Below are 18,208 nucleotides of genomic sequence, written 5' to 3'. Positions count from 1 at the left end.
CGTGACTCCGATGCTTGTTGTTTGAAGACTTTGTTCTGTTCGCTGGTTAGATCGATGCTGGAGTATGGCAAGAATCCATTGATAGAATAAAGATCCTTCACCAGGTTTGCTCTCCGGAAAATTCTTGGCGATCGATCCTCGGCTATGCCTTGTTACGAGGACAGATGCCGGTTGCTTGGTCTTGCGTCGCTTGTAGATCGCCTTTCTATTTCCCCATCCTCGTTTGTTGTCGCAGTTCTCCTTGATTCCATCGATGCCCCCGCGTTGCTCATGCAAATGCCCTCATGCCCTCTATATGTTCCATACCGCGCCCTTCGAAATCGTCCCCCAATTTTTGTTGCCTTTCGTCGCACTGCGGTGGGTCGTAAAGATCCACTCCTTATTACCATTAATATGTTTAATTCCTCGTTCCATCACTTTGTTTTCAACATATACCTTCCCTCTTTCCGTTCCCGGTTGTTATCATCTTCCTAATCTTCCCTTCATTTCCCTATTTGCTGTTTTATTTTTTTTTTGTCTAATGCTGCAACTTATCTTGCGTACCGTTTAGGTTAAGTTAAGTTTAAGATTAGCTTTTAACTATTTGTATAGCCGAGGGCAAACATGTAAAATTTATGAAATTAAATGAAATGAAATATTTACAACAATTTACCGTAGAGCCATAGCCATACCAATAGACAAAAACCTATTGAGCAGTGGATGCTAGAAAGGAAAACCAAAGCATTGAGATTAAAAAGAAGTATACTAAAAATTAGGACTTATGTATAATGTAGCTTTCAACTACTCATCTCGAGATTACCTCAAAAAGATTTCAGAGTCTTGAATTCTATACTTTTCCAAAACTTACCAAACTCCAATCCAAAACTTAATTGCCCAAGGTTGTTATTCTTCTATTTCTCTGTTTTCATTGGAATTACAAGTAATAAAGATTAAGCCTGTCATTTCCTTTTTACTAGCTTTCCTTTTATTTAATTTTACTCTTAGCTGAATAGTCAGTCCTGTGTGTGGGGTGATAGTCCGAACGAGATTCGATACATAGTCCAGTTGTGTGAAGACAGGTTCGTCTACCAATCTGACCATCCGGATGTTCAAGGTTAATATTGATCAATCTTAGCAAAAACTTCAAATTTTTACTTATATTACATACAGTTTTAAAAAGTATTCAAGGAAACCATCTAAACCCTTTCCAATGACATCGTTTTGAAACGGAAAAAAACAACACAAACAGAATTTTATTCTTAAAACACACCCATCCTCCGCAAAACAGCTTTCCAGTTAGCACCCCTTTCTATTTGAATACGTCAAGTTTGCGGTTTACGGATCATTTGGGATGGTAATGTATTCTGTGCAGTTAGCACTCGCACAAACATCATTATTGTAATTCACTATGTAAACAATCACATCGACTGTTTCACCACACATAACTCTTCTCTCAATTCTTACGTGACGTGGAAAGAGTTTGAGCGAGAAAGTACCAACAACCCCGGGTTTGCTAATCTTTTGTCATATCTTTGTCCCGGTGTAGTGTATCGTGTTATGAGAAGTTAGAGAAGACACAGTAACAGAGGTTGGAGATGATCTTTTGCTGCAGCAAAAAGTGATATTTATATGAGCGAACTTAAGAGTAAATCAAACCTATGAATAGTAGCATGAAGCAATAAATGAGCTTGATGTCCAATCATTCTTACTGCAAACCATAAAACAAAACCTTGCTTTGCGACAAACGTTTAGAGTACGTAGAGCTATTGCACTCACTGTACGCAGTCTCATAAAATAAACACACACTTTACATTCAAATGTATGCACCCCACAAAACATAGAGCATAGACCGAGCGTGGAACAGAAATAGCGCCGGTTAGAAGGATAAGAAGATGCTCTCTCTCTCTCCCTGGCAGCGCAAACCACAAACGTAAATCGACCGAATCAGAGTCGAATGCTGATCCGGTTTAGTTCTTAACACCCTCGCCATCATTCGAAACCTTTCTACCCTTGCACGGTACAATCTATGCTTCCTCATTCGCGATACGATCGGCGATCAGAACGGAACCGCCGGAAGAAGGATGACTTCACCAAGGCGAAGGTTTGGTTTGTTTATCGCCAATCGGGGCTTGCTGGGGTAGAAGTTTTGTTTGGCTTGTCTGTTGGCCTGTTGGCCTGTGTTTCTTGCGCGAAATCGTGACAACACTCGTCGGCAAGGCAGGGGGTCACACGGTTTGATGAATATTAAACGCGACCAAATCTTAAAATCAACAAACATATTGAAAGTCCCGCTACCCTGCGCTTTAGTTGCGCCACCGTTTGGGGGCGATATTTTGCAACTACAAGGACTTTGTCGCTGTGTACGTACACCGGTTTGTTGTGTACTTAACAGCTGCCTGCTTTCTCTTGCCCCGATTCTTGCACCTCAATCAGAGAGCGACCAGCGTTCAATCCTTTACCCTTCTTCTCGTACCGAACATGATAGTAGTGGCGAAAGCGCTTTTCCACCAATGATGCGCCGGAAGATGTCCGTTTCGCATCGTTTCAATTCCACACGGTCCCACTTTGTTGGATTTCTTCACCCTAAACCTCCTTCCACTCTCCACCCAGTAGAAAGTAAACGTTTCCTGAAACAAAATTTGCTATGTAAATGCGATTGAAGTACGAGACGATGATTTGTGCTTAGATAAAACTCTTTCAAACCGCATGCTCAATACCACATGCCCCTGGGTTGGGGAGAAAAAATCGAACACTATTTTATGTTTCATCACTCCCGCTGTTGGAGTGGAGGGATTTGCGGCGTAGCTGGATTAAGGATAATGCACTCTGAGTGCTTTTCTAGAGTTTCTTTTGCTTTCCTTTCATGCAGGTTTTATGTAGAGGAATGTCTGAACATGCAACAAGGAACCGATGAGAAAACCGGTACATTCAAATGTTTATTAAATTAAAGTTCATCCATCCTCTACGGAGGAGATTTTATTTAATCATCTGCAAAGTTTTATTTCAATCAGACTTTTTGTAGTCTTAAACACAAATCCTAGGCTTTGCGAGTTCTCAATAATTTATTAATAAAACACTTTAAAGAAAATTCTGAAATTAAGGCTAGTTTAAAAGTAAATTTTTCTATCTAAATAAATATTTCTATCAACTCTTTGACAAAAAACGCCTTGCCTTTGAATCCAATCCAAAGATTAAGCCATTTTTTATGTCCTTCTTTGACAACAAACGAAATAGATGATAGTTTGAAAGATAAATTGTGTAGACGGCTTGGCAGGTGTGATAGAATGTCGGACTTAATTATTTACTAGAATATTTTTACCGGTAAAACCACAAAGATCTGAGTGTTATCATAGTGCACTAGCATTTTTGTTTCATGTGGATTGGATCAATATTGGTTTTAATAATGCTCTCTAGTGAAAGTTACTCCTCATTTCAATCACTCGTATTAGATCCATCCGTATAGACAGTAAAAATTATGATGAACGAATATACTAATAAGATGTAAGGGTAAAGGCATAACCCCTCATGATCCTCCTTTCAAATTACTAAAAAGTATCCTCTTTGTACGTATACTTCCATAAACATCTGATGCAAAAGTTCTGTTTTTTCTGTGGCTAATGCAGGATTCGCTGGATTTTATCCGAAACAAATCTTTCTTGCGCTTTTTTTGAGCTAAAAAAATAGCAGTCTTTATGGCAAGTCCAAGTTTTAGCAAAACAAAAAGTGCTTTTATGATGGCTACGGAGTCACTCTCTTACTGAATCTTTCAAACATAATCTCCGAAGCATTTTTACAAGCTACTGATGAGAGACAGAAGCTTATTCTGTTTGCTATAAAAACAGAACAATTTGTCACAATTTGCTGCGTCTTCTTTGAGGAACGGCCTGGTCGTATTGCTGGACTTTTTATTACCACGTAGTAAGGATAGTCAGTCCTTACTACGGATGGTCTGGATGGGATTTGGGCTCCGGTTCTGCCGTTTGAAGACCGGAACCACCGGACCGACACGTAGTTATAGATTTTTTTGATCGAAAAAAGAATAAATCCCTGACTAATGTGTCAATTTCACACAAAAAATTAAAGGGGAAGGAAGATGTCTACATTATGCTTAGTGCTGAACTAAGCAATATTCTAAGACAAAACTATCGCATTCAGTGAAGTTTCATTCCCAGGTATCAAATCTCACCGGAATTCCTCCCGAGTTGCTGAGCAAAAACTGAATATCTGGGAAGATGGAATAGATTATCGTGGCATTTGCTCCACTTCTTATTTTTCTTTTTCTCTTTATTCTTCTTGTTCTTCTTCTTCTTCTTGACTTAACGACCTGCTGTTAGGCCATGTCGTCCATCTATTGACTTATTGGCGGGACTTGTTGATATCACCAGTTGGATAGTCAGTCCTCACTACGGATGCAGTCCGGATGGGATTTGAACCCTGATCCTGGCGTGTGAAGACCGACGCCACTGTCACTTCCACCACCCGTTACTTGACTCTTTCTATACTTTTGTACATAAATTAATTTTCTTGTTCCAACGTGCTTTCAAAAGGTATATTATTTATTCTCGTAATTCCTTTGTTTAATTCCTTACACACGGGGAAAATAAAACCGCTTGCTCATCAAATTATAAATCATACCCCGTCGACGTTGTCACTCGCTCTTTTCTTCACACGCATACACACACACACATACACCCACGGTTCTGTTCCGCAAACCGATCACACCATTCGAGATTCGCTCGCGCTCGTCTCCGACCGCGGATCATTTTAATGCGCTGGAATGCTCCTTCCCAAAACATATCATAAATGAAATTATCAGCCAGTGGGCAGCAGCTCGAAGGCAAAACAAAATAAAACAGACATTATGTTGATTGATTGATCATGTTACCGATATGCGCGATGTGTACGCGAGCGCGGTGACGGGGGCGGTCGAGGCCACGTTCCCCAGTGGCAAGACGAGACAGCAGGAACGTTCTCGAAGGGCGGTACGAGGAAACTGGGAAGGGACAAACAGGCAAATGATGTTTCAATTCTTACGGGCAGGCTTTCATGGCAGACGAACGAGCAACCACCATGAGCTGGTCAAAAATCGAATTTCGAACCATCACCATCATTCCGGGGCGCCCATTTCTGCTACATCACGATCATCAGCCTGGATCAGGTCGAAGTGGGGTGAGTAGAAGGTGTGGTAACGATGGGGGTGGGATGGGAAGCCTGAAAGGGAGGTTCCTTGCACCACCTCTCCACAGTTCTCTCTCGACAGCTCGCTCGACAACTCAATATCCAAAATGGACCTCCACAATCAGTAAAACAAATCTCCACAAAACAAACTCCCTAAAAACCCACCCCGGGAACGGTGCTGTGATCTCCCGCCACACTCCTACCAACCACCCCACACTGCTCGACCAAAGAGGGCGTAAGGGCGCTCCTCGGATAGTCTTCATCGAAATTGCGACCGATTCGTGATTGTTTTAAAACGTAAATCTCGCGCGACTGACGACTGGCGACGATTGTCCATTTCCTTCCCGAAATCTCCGTGAGAGGGAGAAAAATATACAAATCACTGTCCCTCTACTGTCATTTTGGTTGTGTATTTTTCATGCGTGAAGCTGCCCGGTCTAAGACTGTGGTGTGTTTGAGAAATTAATTTCTTTCCCTCTCTCCACGTCCAGCCCACCCGATTGCCGATTGATTGCCCTGTTCTCCTATTCTTAGATGCTAGAAGATGATCGATCTGAATTGGAATGAATGTTCGAAATCACGACCCTCTGGGTGATTATCCAACACGAAGTTCATGATCGGGAAAAACGATCGAGGTGAACGGGGTGGCGTGGTTGGGAAACATGTAAGCGGGTCGCGACACCTCTGGACACGCTAGCGCGAGATGGCGCCACGATCGATCTCGAGCGATATCGCTCCAATCGAAGAAACATCGATGCTGCTGAGTAAGCCATGGACTTGGAACGTTCTGTGCAAGGGACGTGCACCGGGTTCCACCACGAGAGGAAAAATCAATTCTTCTGAATCCTAAATCGTCTTCCATCACCTCTTCTGAGCAATGCGCTTGGAGAGTATGGCAGCGAGGACGCAAGCAAAGGGAAAGAAATACCTCACCCGTTCAGCTTCCATTACGCCTTTTGTCTGTCCAACAGGGACGCAACCACAACGTAGCAAGAAATGCTCCATTCTCAACACTTTTGCACTCCCCCTAGAGTCCCGGGACTGGGACTGGGACCCAGGTGCAATTATTATTTACATTGCTTCTTCCACTGGAAATTACCGAGTATAAATAACATATCAATTATTCCATTGAGCAGAATTATTAAACATCTATTTTGTGTACTGACCAGCTTCTCCTGGGATCGAAACGCTCGTTAGACGCTTGTTTCGAAATGTGATGTTGCTGTGGTTGCGGTTTTTCGTCCTCTTTCCACGCTTTTCTCGCCCGCGACTCTGGTGCGGTCGATCGATCGTTTTGGGTAAATGTGGTTTTTGACCGATCACGACCGATCGCGACGTTCCGACTCGATTTATGGCGGGTTGGTATGCAGCGACTGAATCGTTCATGACGCCATCGCTTTCGACGCCATGTGTTGTGGCTTATAATGGAATGGGAAAGAGTGCATTAAACTTCAAATTTAGCTCTTATTTTTTGTGTCTTGCATGCAAACCACTCGATCACATTACGCGGATCCGAATTTGAATTTTATGTAAGCTGATTTTCAATAAATCGTGCTACTGTAGTGTGCCGGTAATAATACTTTTGTGAGTCGTAGCATTGGAGCTTGCTTTGGCGATGGAGGCCTAGAAAAGAATCAAGCGTTTGAAGGCCCTGTGATAATTGCAACGATTTTTAGTCCTCTGATTTTAGTTAATATGAAAGAAGGTTACTTATTAAATGTACAACTAATGAAAGTTTTATAACAATACGGCACTGGACCGTCATAATTAATTATAAATAATGAAAGTTTTACGATTTACAACACATATTCCCCGTTTTTCGTTCCCTCGTGGTGATGACTGACTATCCAACTACGTGATATCAATAAGGCTCGTAATCCAACACGGTCTAGCAGGTCGCTACACCAAGAAGAAGAATACAAGGATATACGAGCTCGTACATGAGCGCTATAAATGAGTCTGGGTTGTATTTGAGTGTCAAAGTTACAGATATAAATTGGCCTTACATGGAGCTGAACTAATTATTAGCTTGTGATGCTGACATCCAATTCTCCTATCCTACCTTAACACCGCTTTGTTAAGAAATAGTTGCGATGAATGCTTTGATAATCAAAATATTGAAGGTTTTGTTTGCATCAAGAATCGACGAGAGCAATGACAAAGTACCTGCTTGCCGGAGCCACTAACCGTGATAGAGCACGGAAGTAGAGTAGTTGTCGACGATGCTCTCAAGACGATCGTTTCTTCGGACAAACAACATGAACAGTGTCTAATGTGGGCTCCATGTACTATTGCGATCCAGTAGACTACAACAATACACGAAATGCACGATATAATGCACACTTATACGTCCGGTAGTCCTCTACGGGTACGAGTTCTGGACTATGCTGACGAAGGACACGAAGTCGGATGGATACGATGGTTGTGGCACGTATTTAAAGGATACCCGACTCATGTCCCACCAGGAAAATGCACAGCTCGCTCGTTGACTGGATCAGGAAGATTGCAGTGCTAGACCAAGTTTTCTGGAAACGGCTTGGCGACATGGTCATGTCGGATAGGCTTGCTCGATAGAGCTGTTTAGAAGAAGAGAGACTGTCTCTGAATAAAAACAGTGAAATGTCCCGTTGAGAAGAGATTAATGCAACCGTCAAATTTTAAATTCGTACAGATAACATATAACGCCCTGATATTCACTAATCGAGGAGCATAGATAATTAACGACAGCAACATAGATGATGATGTCAATCGAACATACTACAGTCTTAAGAAACTTTTCCCTTAACAAGTGTGGCCACAGACGAAGCTGGGACTTTATAATATATAAATGTGTTCCAATACTCATATACGCATGTGAAATAAGAAGATAAAAGGTTTTAAAATCATATTTTTAAACACACAACGACACTGCCATTGTCCTTAAAAGCTGCGTTAGAGTTCTAGGAGTGCTCCTTGACTTGATCAGTTAGTTGGCATTCTGAAGAAGCTTGTGCGCGATCTTACCGACCCGATTGCCGTTAAGATGCTGTACTGCTCCTTAGTTCGGTCTGTGGTGGAATACTCATCCGTGGTGTGGGGACCCATATCGGCACGCTCGTTGGCTCGCCTGGATTCCATCCATTCCATCCTGCGTGGCTGGAGTGTCCAGGTGGACTACAATGGACGTTGTGCGTTACTTGGCCTGTACTCACTGAAACAGCGGAATTGTAACGCGCAGAGACTTTTTGTCGCAGGTCTACTTGACAATCGCATCGACTCGCCGGCGCTGCTCTCTGCAACCAACATTTACGCCACGGCTTGATCGCTCCGTGCTAGATCACTTCTTGAGGTAGGGGAATGTCGTACTCGTTTTGGCACTTTTGATCCGTTCCTCGTCATGTGCCTCGAATTCAACGCCGTATGTGATCGTTTTGAACAGGACCTGTCGCTATCTGTGTTCGCTAATTGTATACGTACAGTGCGTCCAAATACTTGTTGAATGTAAAACTGTAAATGTTAGCTATAAATGTGAAATGTAAAAAAGTTGCTTCAAGGGGGTCACATATGGTCCGTTGATTTTAACAAAATAAAATAACAAATAACAAATAACAAATAAAGAAGAAATCGCTACAATAAAAAGCCTTACTAAATGGGCTGGTCACGTTATGAAAATGGTACCCGGCGATACCGTCCACATACAAAGAGAAACATGACAGACTTAAGGCCAAGTTTAAGTGGAATGATGACGAGCCTACTAATTTACAACAAACATATACCACTCTGTTCTACAATTAGTCCTTAGAGTACAATAGAAATAAAATCCTTAAGATAACATTAATCTATTAAATTAAGTATTTGTAGTCGATTTTTATATGAAAAAAAATGAAAAGAACCATTTACCTTTTTGCAACATTAAGCCAGATGAGTTGGCAGCCTACTGGAAAAACAAAAAATTGACACACATACAGTCACACTTTCCATATTTTTCCGTTTTTTCCTACAGCCGCTATACTAATCAGCATACAGCTGAGCCCGTTAGCGCAACCTCGCACGTATCTCGCACGTATTCATGACCCGAGGGTACGGTCGGGTCGCAAACCCCTTTTTTCCAGCTACATGCTAGCTGCGGTCCCTCGAGGTGTGCTTGCAATAAACAGATTTTACGGATATCTTTCGATCTAATTTAATAAAGCGACAGCGCGACGGTCGACCAATGTGTACCAAGCTCGGCGCGGCTGAACGCAAACGCATCCGAACGCAACGGCAAGAAATGCAGATGGTGTGCAGGCTGTGGTTTGCGGAGTGTCCTGTTTTTAACCTCGCTCACACCCTGCTACCCTATCGACGTAGCCCACTGCCACTACTACTGCTTGGTTCTTTATTTATCTTTCAATCAGTGACGCTGGTGGCGTTCGTCCGCTGTGGTTCGTTTGGCGTTCGTCTTTCCCCGTGTGTCTCAAATTCATCACCGAACGCATCTGCAAACGAGCATCCGGGGTGGTTTATGCCAACGAGCCGAGAACAACTACATAGGTGTCTCATTATTTACGACCGCCGGAGCCCCGGGGTTGGTAGGTGCGATACCATTTTCGTTTGGCATTCCTCACCGGGACGGATTGGCTCAGATTGGTTTTTACGGCTCGAATCACCGTATCACCCGACAAAATGGCTTACCGAGCAGGGTTCATCAGGAAAACTATATGCTTCTGGTGCGCTCGTTCGCAACGATATCGATCAGACAGCGAATTCCACTCAAACCCACACACTCTTTTATTGTGACACACAGTGCTCGGTACGGACAATATCTGTACGGTGAGACAGCTGCCCAAAAATTAGGCACAACAGGAAAAATAAAACGAATAAATCATCCTTGAACCATCGTTTTGTTTGAAGTGGATATTTGACATTATTTACCGTGTCCCGTGTACCTGTTACCGGCGACCGGGTTGACCGGATGTGATATTGCTGGCTCACATTTGAAGATGGACCTTTGCCAATTTCAAGCTTTCGATATGCATGGGCGCAGACTAAGCAGCTCTAATTTGGAGGCTTGTATCACATTTGAATAATTAACTCCCTGTGTAGCAGCTAAGTTGTTTATATGGTCTATATTTAAGGCTTATTTCGATTATAGAATGCATAGACAAGAGTCAATGATGATCTTATCCACGATATCTTACGTTGGAACTAATTATTTGATGATGAATTTTCTAGCTTCGTTTGACCAATGATTTAACAAATACTTACGGAAATTACCTTTGCAGCTTCCAACAGATCTTTATGTGTGAAGCATCAATGCAAGTTTAAATTTTTGCATTTTCACAACCGGTTATATAAACCGGTTAATTTAGAACTTCGATTTTGAGTATCGTCGTGCGATACTGTCTTATATGAAGACACTAAAGGAGTAACGGCAGGATCGGGATTCAAACCCAATCCGGACTATCCACCGAGGCCTACAACGTTGTTGAGCCAAAAAGAATCTATTTAAAATGGATTTATTTAACGAATTGGTGTAAAGTCGGTTGAGTTTTGATCACATTAACCTACCCAAAGACCCTACTCTACTGCAAATAACCCATCAGCTCACTTTTGAAGCGTTGTTTTCCGCATTATCGCTTGCGCATTAGCTGCGAAAAGCGTTCCTAGGAACACATTTGCGTCTCTCTATGGTTAAAGTATTCTGTAAGCATTGTAACAGACAATATTTAAGATAATCAAGTCGACCAACAACATTACAAGAGAAAATACACAACATAATCCATGCCAGACAAAGCTCTAGAAACTTTACTTAGCTACTTCTGAAATCCGAGGATGATCATCATCATCCGAGGACACTAATGAATTCTAAAAGTTCAATCCTCGTGCAAGGTCATATCTTCGGTCTTTAGAACTAAAATATATCTGAGAGTCTTTTTTATCACAGAAGATATTATCATAGGAGTCATGCAGGTCTATCGAAATGGCCTTCTAGACTGCCGATAACCACGTAGTTGGTTAGTCAGTCCTCAACTGCGGAGGGACGGCCCAAATGGGATTTGAACTCCGGTCCTGCCGTTTGAAGACCGGCGCCGCTGTCGCCTACACCACCGGGCCGCCCTAGGAGTATCCCCTATCATAGGGGTATTCACAGCATTTTTGCTGTATATCACAATCAGTGTCAGTACTTATGGGCAATAATATCAGTAGATCATATGCATACAACAGTCAAATGCCCTCTGGAATAGATGCTACATCATGTAAGAAGATTAAGATCAGACAATAGGGTTACATACTGAGGGAATAACTTGAGAAAAATAAAGACACTACGAAACTGCAGTCGAATCCTTGCACCGTAACATAATGAAACTAAGTGGCATCAAAGTACAAATAAATGTTGTATTTAACAGATGACAAAGATTTCTAGGGGCGGGTCGGTGGTGTAGGTGACAGCGGCGCCGGGGTTCGTACGGCAAGACCGGGGTTCAAATCCCATTTGGGCCGTCCCTCCACAGTTGAGGACTGACTAACCAACTACGTGGTTATCGGAGAGTCTAGTAAGCCATTTCGATGGCCGGCATGACCTTTGAGGCCTCTAAGACAAGAAGAAGAATGACTTCTAGTCTTAAGAGACATTTTGTTGTACACGATGAGGGTAGAATACATGAAGAGACGACGTGCAGATATTCAAGAATTCCTTCATTGACCGTTCTTTTGATTACTTGTTACACTTTTTTGGAAGAACACAAAATCAAGAAAAAAATACATTTCTAGTTGTACGTTTTACAAAATGCAGCCATATACATTTCTCGCATTACCACAATTTTCTTTAAACCTTAAACGCATTTTCTATGCATCCTGCAAACTGCTTTAACCAGATTTTCATTACAAAGTATCAACGCTTTGACTGATATCTGATCCACACGTGATGGGTATCTGTGGTTTCTGTGCAACTGCAACTGTGGTTTCGATTGTGTACGTGCATGAAATGCGTGCGTATGCTCTATTTTACCACGATATCAATAGTTTCAGCTCGATCTAATCGCAACCCTCGCTCAGCTTCCCAATGTCCCGGAAGGTTATGTTCCAGTCGTTCCAGTATTTTTGTAGTTTTTACTGTACCTTTCACACCATCCCTTTAGCACAGCTTGGCGTGTCATTTTCATCCTCTTCCCAGTGCCTATTATTGGTACCTAGCCTGGGTGCGAAACTGTAAACTTCACCATCATTGATCGTTATCAGCCATTTTGGGAAAATATGTCCAAAACTTGACACCTTTTCCCTTCCCTTTTTTTGCTCGATGGCATGCATTCGTTCGATTGGATCGTGCGGGATAAAAAGGTATTAGTTTAATATTTCCTTCTATTTATCCTTGACTCTTCCCTTCCTTCTTGCTACGTTGCTTCCGTTGCCAACAAGAAGGTTTGGTTGATAATCTCATATTGTTCAGCACAAACCAACTGCCGGTTTTAACTGTGGTTGAATTGAAATGTTTTGTTTCCCCTATTTTCTCCATGACTCTTTCATTTGATATTACACTCGCTTATTGATTATTATTGGCGGCTCATACAAAACCGTACAAAGTATTAGAGTTTTTCTAAACCAATTTTTAAATATTTATGTAAACTTTATTCCAATTTTGATAATTTAAAAGCGTAATGTATTTCATTACATTGTTTTTCATTAAAAAACTTTAGCCCATAGCGATAAAACAAAGTTTTTTTTTATTTTACATTATTACATCGCAAGTAAATGAAATTTTCCACTCAGACCAGCCGCAAGTAACCACGGAGCGCTAGAAAATAAAACGATCACGGCGTGGAAACCTTTGGCCGTAGCATCCGACACAAAACCATTTGTCATTACGATTGCCATGAACGTGACTCGCTACAAACCAGGATGAGTGAACATTCTGTTGACATTTTCCTTACCGCTTTTGGGTCACAAGTATCCCCTCCCTGTCCCCTTTTTATCGTGTTTTATTTTTCGCGCTTCGCTTACTTGCTCCGTTTTGTTGCCAGCGAACAAACGATACCAATCTCGAAACATCTCCACGAAATAGAGGAGAAAAAACCTTACCAAACAGACAAACGAATAAAATATATGGTACAAATCACTTCCTTCACAAGCCCCCATACGCCATACTCAACACAAGCTGCACGGATGGGCTAATTTAGATTGCTACCGGTGCGATTACGACTCTCGCGGAAGGACGATTTGTAATCTAAGTGATGACGGGAAAATATCTCCCATTTCGACGCTACTGACGCCCTGTTACGCTAGCCCCCCAAAACGACGAGTTTTCATAATTTCTCCCATTTGTGGAATGGGAGCAGGGATTTTTTTTTCATTCTCCTCCTTCATTGGAAAAGCTTCCCTCCATGCGGATCGGGCTCAGTTCAGGTGAGTGATGATGGTGGAGATTTTTGTCACGCTCCATGTCACGCGGCAACAAAATGGATCTCGCGCATAGGGGTTTTGGTCCGGGGGGGGGGGGGGGGGGGGGGGTCGATTGTTTTTCGCTTTCCGTCCAGCTTTTCTGGGTGTGTACACACAATGCTTTCCTTTCTAATGCACACAATAGCACTCAAAGTTTGTGGAGGGGGGGGGGGAGAACCTCCTGGTTTAGGTGGTTCGAGCGTACAAAATGAATGAATGATGGTGGGTTTTCTCACCCACCCAACCACGGAACACTCCAGTTCGGTGGATGATGATGGAAAAGTTTTTTCCTGCTAAGCATTGCGCCCTTCCAGCCCCACTCACACTAGCCCACCGAATTGTTTCGTGTTGTAACCATGTTTCACAAGAACCTTTAGATTTGTAGCAATTAAGATTATACGCTACCAGGTGCGAGGTTTTAGATGGATGATAGATGTGATGGATGTATTGCCCAATAGGTGCTGGTGTAGTTATAGCAGATTTAGAATTTTTGTTTTTTTTTTATAGGATTCTCGGAACAACGAAATAAATGATTTGCTACTTCCACTGAACAGCTTAGAAAATAAGAAGTCTGCTCAGTTTATTAGACCTTATTTTTGTAACACTAATATCATGTTTTATTTCTGCAAATGATGGTTTCAACCTCCGGTTGGCTCTTTTTATTTCATGGATTTAAATATGATTTTTGTCTATGAAAAATTCAACAGCTTTTTTGTAAGTGAGTATTATGTCAATAATCTTCAATGATGCTAGAACTAGATGAAAGATGATAGTAAATGATTTTTATCAACAATATAAACTGGACTGGGAATCAAATTCTATCCAGACCACATTCCCTTACCCAGAACTAACTATCCAGCTACAGGCAAAATAAATAAAAGGAATCTTATTGAAGATAGGATAAAGCCTGTCGAGGTTGTAGAGCCAAAATAGAATAAGAATATAGATGCTGTCTGTTCCTGTGCGTAGTCTTTGTTTTTCTTTTTTTTTTTTTTTTGCACGACGAGTCCTGATATCGAGCCCCATCCACCTATACTGATGAATGAGGTCTTAAAGACCCAAAAACTCTACAATATAAATAAATATCCAGCACATCATCCCCTAATCAACACTGACACTCCGATAACGGGTGGAAACAAGTCAAGGAAGGTTAAAAATAGCAGGCCAAGGTATCTGTAGGACGTAGAGTCAAAGAAGAAAAAGTAGAATTGAGGCTGTGTATAATAATTTAGAAAAATTTTGCTCAATAATTATGTTGCTCGTATGTTCATATGGCTTTCATTTTACTTGAGGAACACTGGAGTAGTGGGGAGTGATTATCCAAATTGAGGAGGGCTAGAGTAGTGAAAACTGACTGTGCAACTATGTGGTATCAATAAATTTCATAAGCCATTACACTTACTTACTTAAATATCAAGTGCTACAACCGTTTTGTGATCTTGGCCTGCCGCAGCAGAATCCGGAAGCGCTCACTGCCCCGCGCCGTCGTCCGCAAATCCGTTATCCCGGCCTTGATGGCGGATGATTCTACGCCATCTTCCCACCTCAAGCTGGCACAGCCTCCTCTATCCGTGTGGACGGCAAAAAAGGACTTTCTGAGCTGGCTTGTCCGGTACCAGCCGTATAACATGGTCAGCCCATCAGAGTCTGGCGAGCCTAATTCGCTGCACGACGGTGAGGTCGTCCCACAGTTCGTACAGACCAACGATCCTTCTGAGCATCTTCCTCTCGAACGCGGCTTAGAACCTCTCGAACGTCTATTTTGGACAGCGTCCATGTCTCAGAGGCGTATGTGAGTACTGTGACTATAAAGGTACGATACAATCCCAGCTTCGACCGTCGCGACAGATTTTTTGAGGTGAAATAAAATAAGCCAAATAAGCCAAATATTGATGTCACGGTGGTGTAGGCGACAGCGACGCCGGTCTTCAAACGGCAGGACCGGGGTTCAAATTCCATCCGGACCGTCCACCTGTAGTGAGGCCTGACTAAGCAACTACGTGGTATCGGCAGTCTAGTAAACCACTTCGATGGCCGGCATGACCTTAGAAGTCGTTGAGCCAATAAGAAGAAGAAAATAAGCCATTATATGGACGGCATAATCTAGTAGGCCGTTAAACCGTTAAACCAAACAAACGAAGAACATTGCAGTGTGTAAACAAAACACTCAATTTGATAGCATGCTGAAATATAAATTTACGGTGTAGAAATATCACTTGCCAAAGAGAAATTTATATTCATCGAACAGGAACATCCATATGGCTTTAAGTATATGATTTCAATGAATGAAAAAAAAAATGCATTATTCAAAATTTGTTTTATTCTAATTGTTAACAGGACATTAAACATTACATGGCTGCTATCAAACTCCATCCAGATTGTTCCAACGTATGCAGATACGGATAGACAAAAGGTTTGAAAAGGAATAAGTGGCAAGCCATGTCCTATACATGTCTAGCAGCAAGAAGAAATCGAAGAAGTTAGTTTTTAAAAGCGGGTTTTCGATACATTTGACTAAAACTTCGCTTCAACATTTGCACACTTTTTACCATGAGATGTGTGATATTACACGCAACACAAATAAACGCCTCTGCCAAGCGTTTGCAAACAAACTTCCTTCTACCCCATCGTAAAACCTCCGAGCCGTAGAATGCCCCAACCAGCTCCACATGTTACAGCGGCCATCATGTTGGTGCAAAACGCCCATCAAACCCTTTGCTCATTATCTCAATTCGTATGCACCTTCGCTTTCCAGCTGTCTGTTATTCTTTCAGTTTATTTACTTTTTTTTTCTCGCACCATACCATCGTGCTGCATGATCTCTTCCCATCCCGTGGCCATCGGTCGTGAGCCAGCGAGCTTTTAAGTCGCGCCTCTGTGTACGTGCATCATCCCGTCAAACAGCAAACCCTGATGTCTCGGCCGGTGGTGTGACGCTCGGAGCAGCATCATTCAAACAAAACCCTTCGCCACGGTTCGTTTCCTTCCAGCGAAACAGGCAACGCGCTACAACATCCCGCGTACAGCTTTATTGGCCTAATCTAGCTCCGCCCAGAAACGGGTGCGCTGTGTATTGTCTATGTATTGCTCGGTGTATGTATTTACGGCTAGCCAGCAACGGGGTGTAGTACATATCGCGTATACTGGGTTACAAAGCAGAGAGAAGAAAAAAAGCACGTCCGAGTGTGTATGCACACTTGGCAAAGTGATATTTTTACATGCTGTCGGTTTCTTTTTTCCTATACTGCGCGAGGTTGATAGCGATAGGAAGTGCTTTAAACAAACGTAAAAGGGAGCATTGAGGAGCTGTGGAATTGTTCCATACGCTTGTCGTACTGTTAATCATTAACAATATGTTATAGATACAGGGAACGTATACGCACAGCGAAGCATATGTGTCCTTGAATCGGTTTTTGTAATGTTATAGGTGTATCAATCAACAAAATCTTGTACAAGTTTTAAATAGAAAACCCGTCCGGAGTGCCTGAAAAGGAAATGTTGGCTCGTTTGCCATAACTAGTTTTTAAGTATATCCTTTAAAATATTTGTATCATTTTAAATAGTATTTTCAATTACCTTGATACATTTAAAACGTTCAATATGAATAAATGATAGCTAGAACAAGAGATCATAGCATAGTAATGTAACATTGTACGGGCTAAATTCAAACAGCCGACGGCATTTTGAAAAATGTCTCAATAGTTCCATAAGCTCCATTTGAAACATAATTTACCATTTCCTTGATGGCTTTTTTGATTCATAAAGAACGGCCTGGCCATGTTGCTGATTTTCCTTGATGGTGTTACAGTTAAATAAGTCAATTTTAAATCTCTTAATGTTTTAAGAAAGCAGATGTTAAGCATGCATACTTTAACTTTAACACTTATACCTTTGGCTTTTAATAGCCGTACTTAGAGGATGTACCAATAACAGTCATTTTGCGAGCCTGAAATTGCCTGCTAACTGCTTCATTTTACATTCTACCTTGATTTGATTTGTGATGTGATGATTTGATACATGTGGTGACGCACTAAGCAATAAGGTCACAAAGTGAGGTTATCTCTATCAACAAAATCGATATAAATCCCCCAAATAAGGCCCTACTAAGCCGAATTGGTATGGAAAGGAACCTTAGTAGTGGTTATTAAGGCAATTTTGTCAATAGGGATGGTGCCGATTGAAGATCTTGATCGTACGGAGATATAATTCCGTCAATCAGAAAATCGATTCTTCCAATACGGCCTGGCCGTCCTTCATGAATAAAAAAAAATCGATTCTGATTCACTTTTCACTATTGTGATGCCACCATCGTTAGACTCTTCATCAGGACTATTCTTCCAGTAAAAAAATCAAAAAGAATGCTGTTGTTGCTTTCAACGCCTCCTTCGAGCCAATTAAACCTTAAATCGAGCTGTAACAGATTTAAAACAAAATTAAATCGTTTATTTTCTTGAGATTTAGTGATTGAAAAGCAAGGTTCGAGAATTTCTGAAAGAACTCAGCTGATACTGGTGGGATCTTCTGAAATTCCGTTACATTCAACAAACACCAAAAACAGCACCGCTTTCGCTTGCAATCGCTCCTCCATTGACGTTTTATTATCTACAAATCCAGCGATAAAAACACCCACCAGCCCCATATCAATAAATGTAAC

This window comes from Anopheles maculipalpis, chromosome 2RL (genome assembly GCF_943734695.1).
Source record: "Anopheles maculipalpis chromosome 2RL, idAnoMacuDA_375_x, whole genome shotgun sequence".
Lineage (NCBI taxonomy): Eukaryota > Metazoa > Arthropoda > Insecta > Diptera > Culicidae > Anopheles > Anopheles maculipalpis.
Note: the sequence above shows the minus strand (reverse complement) of the source record.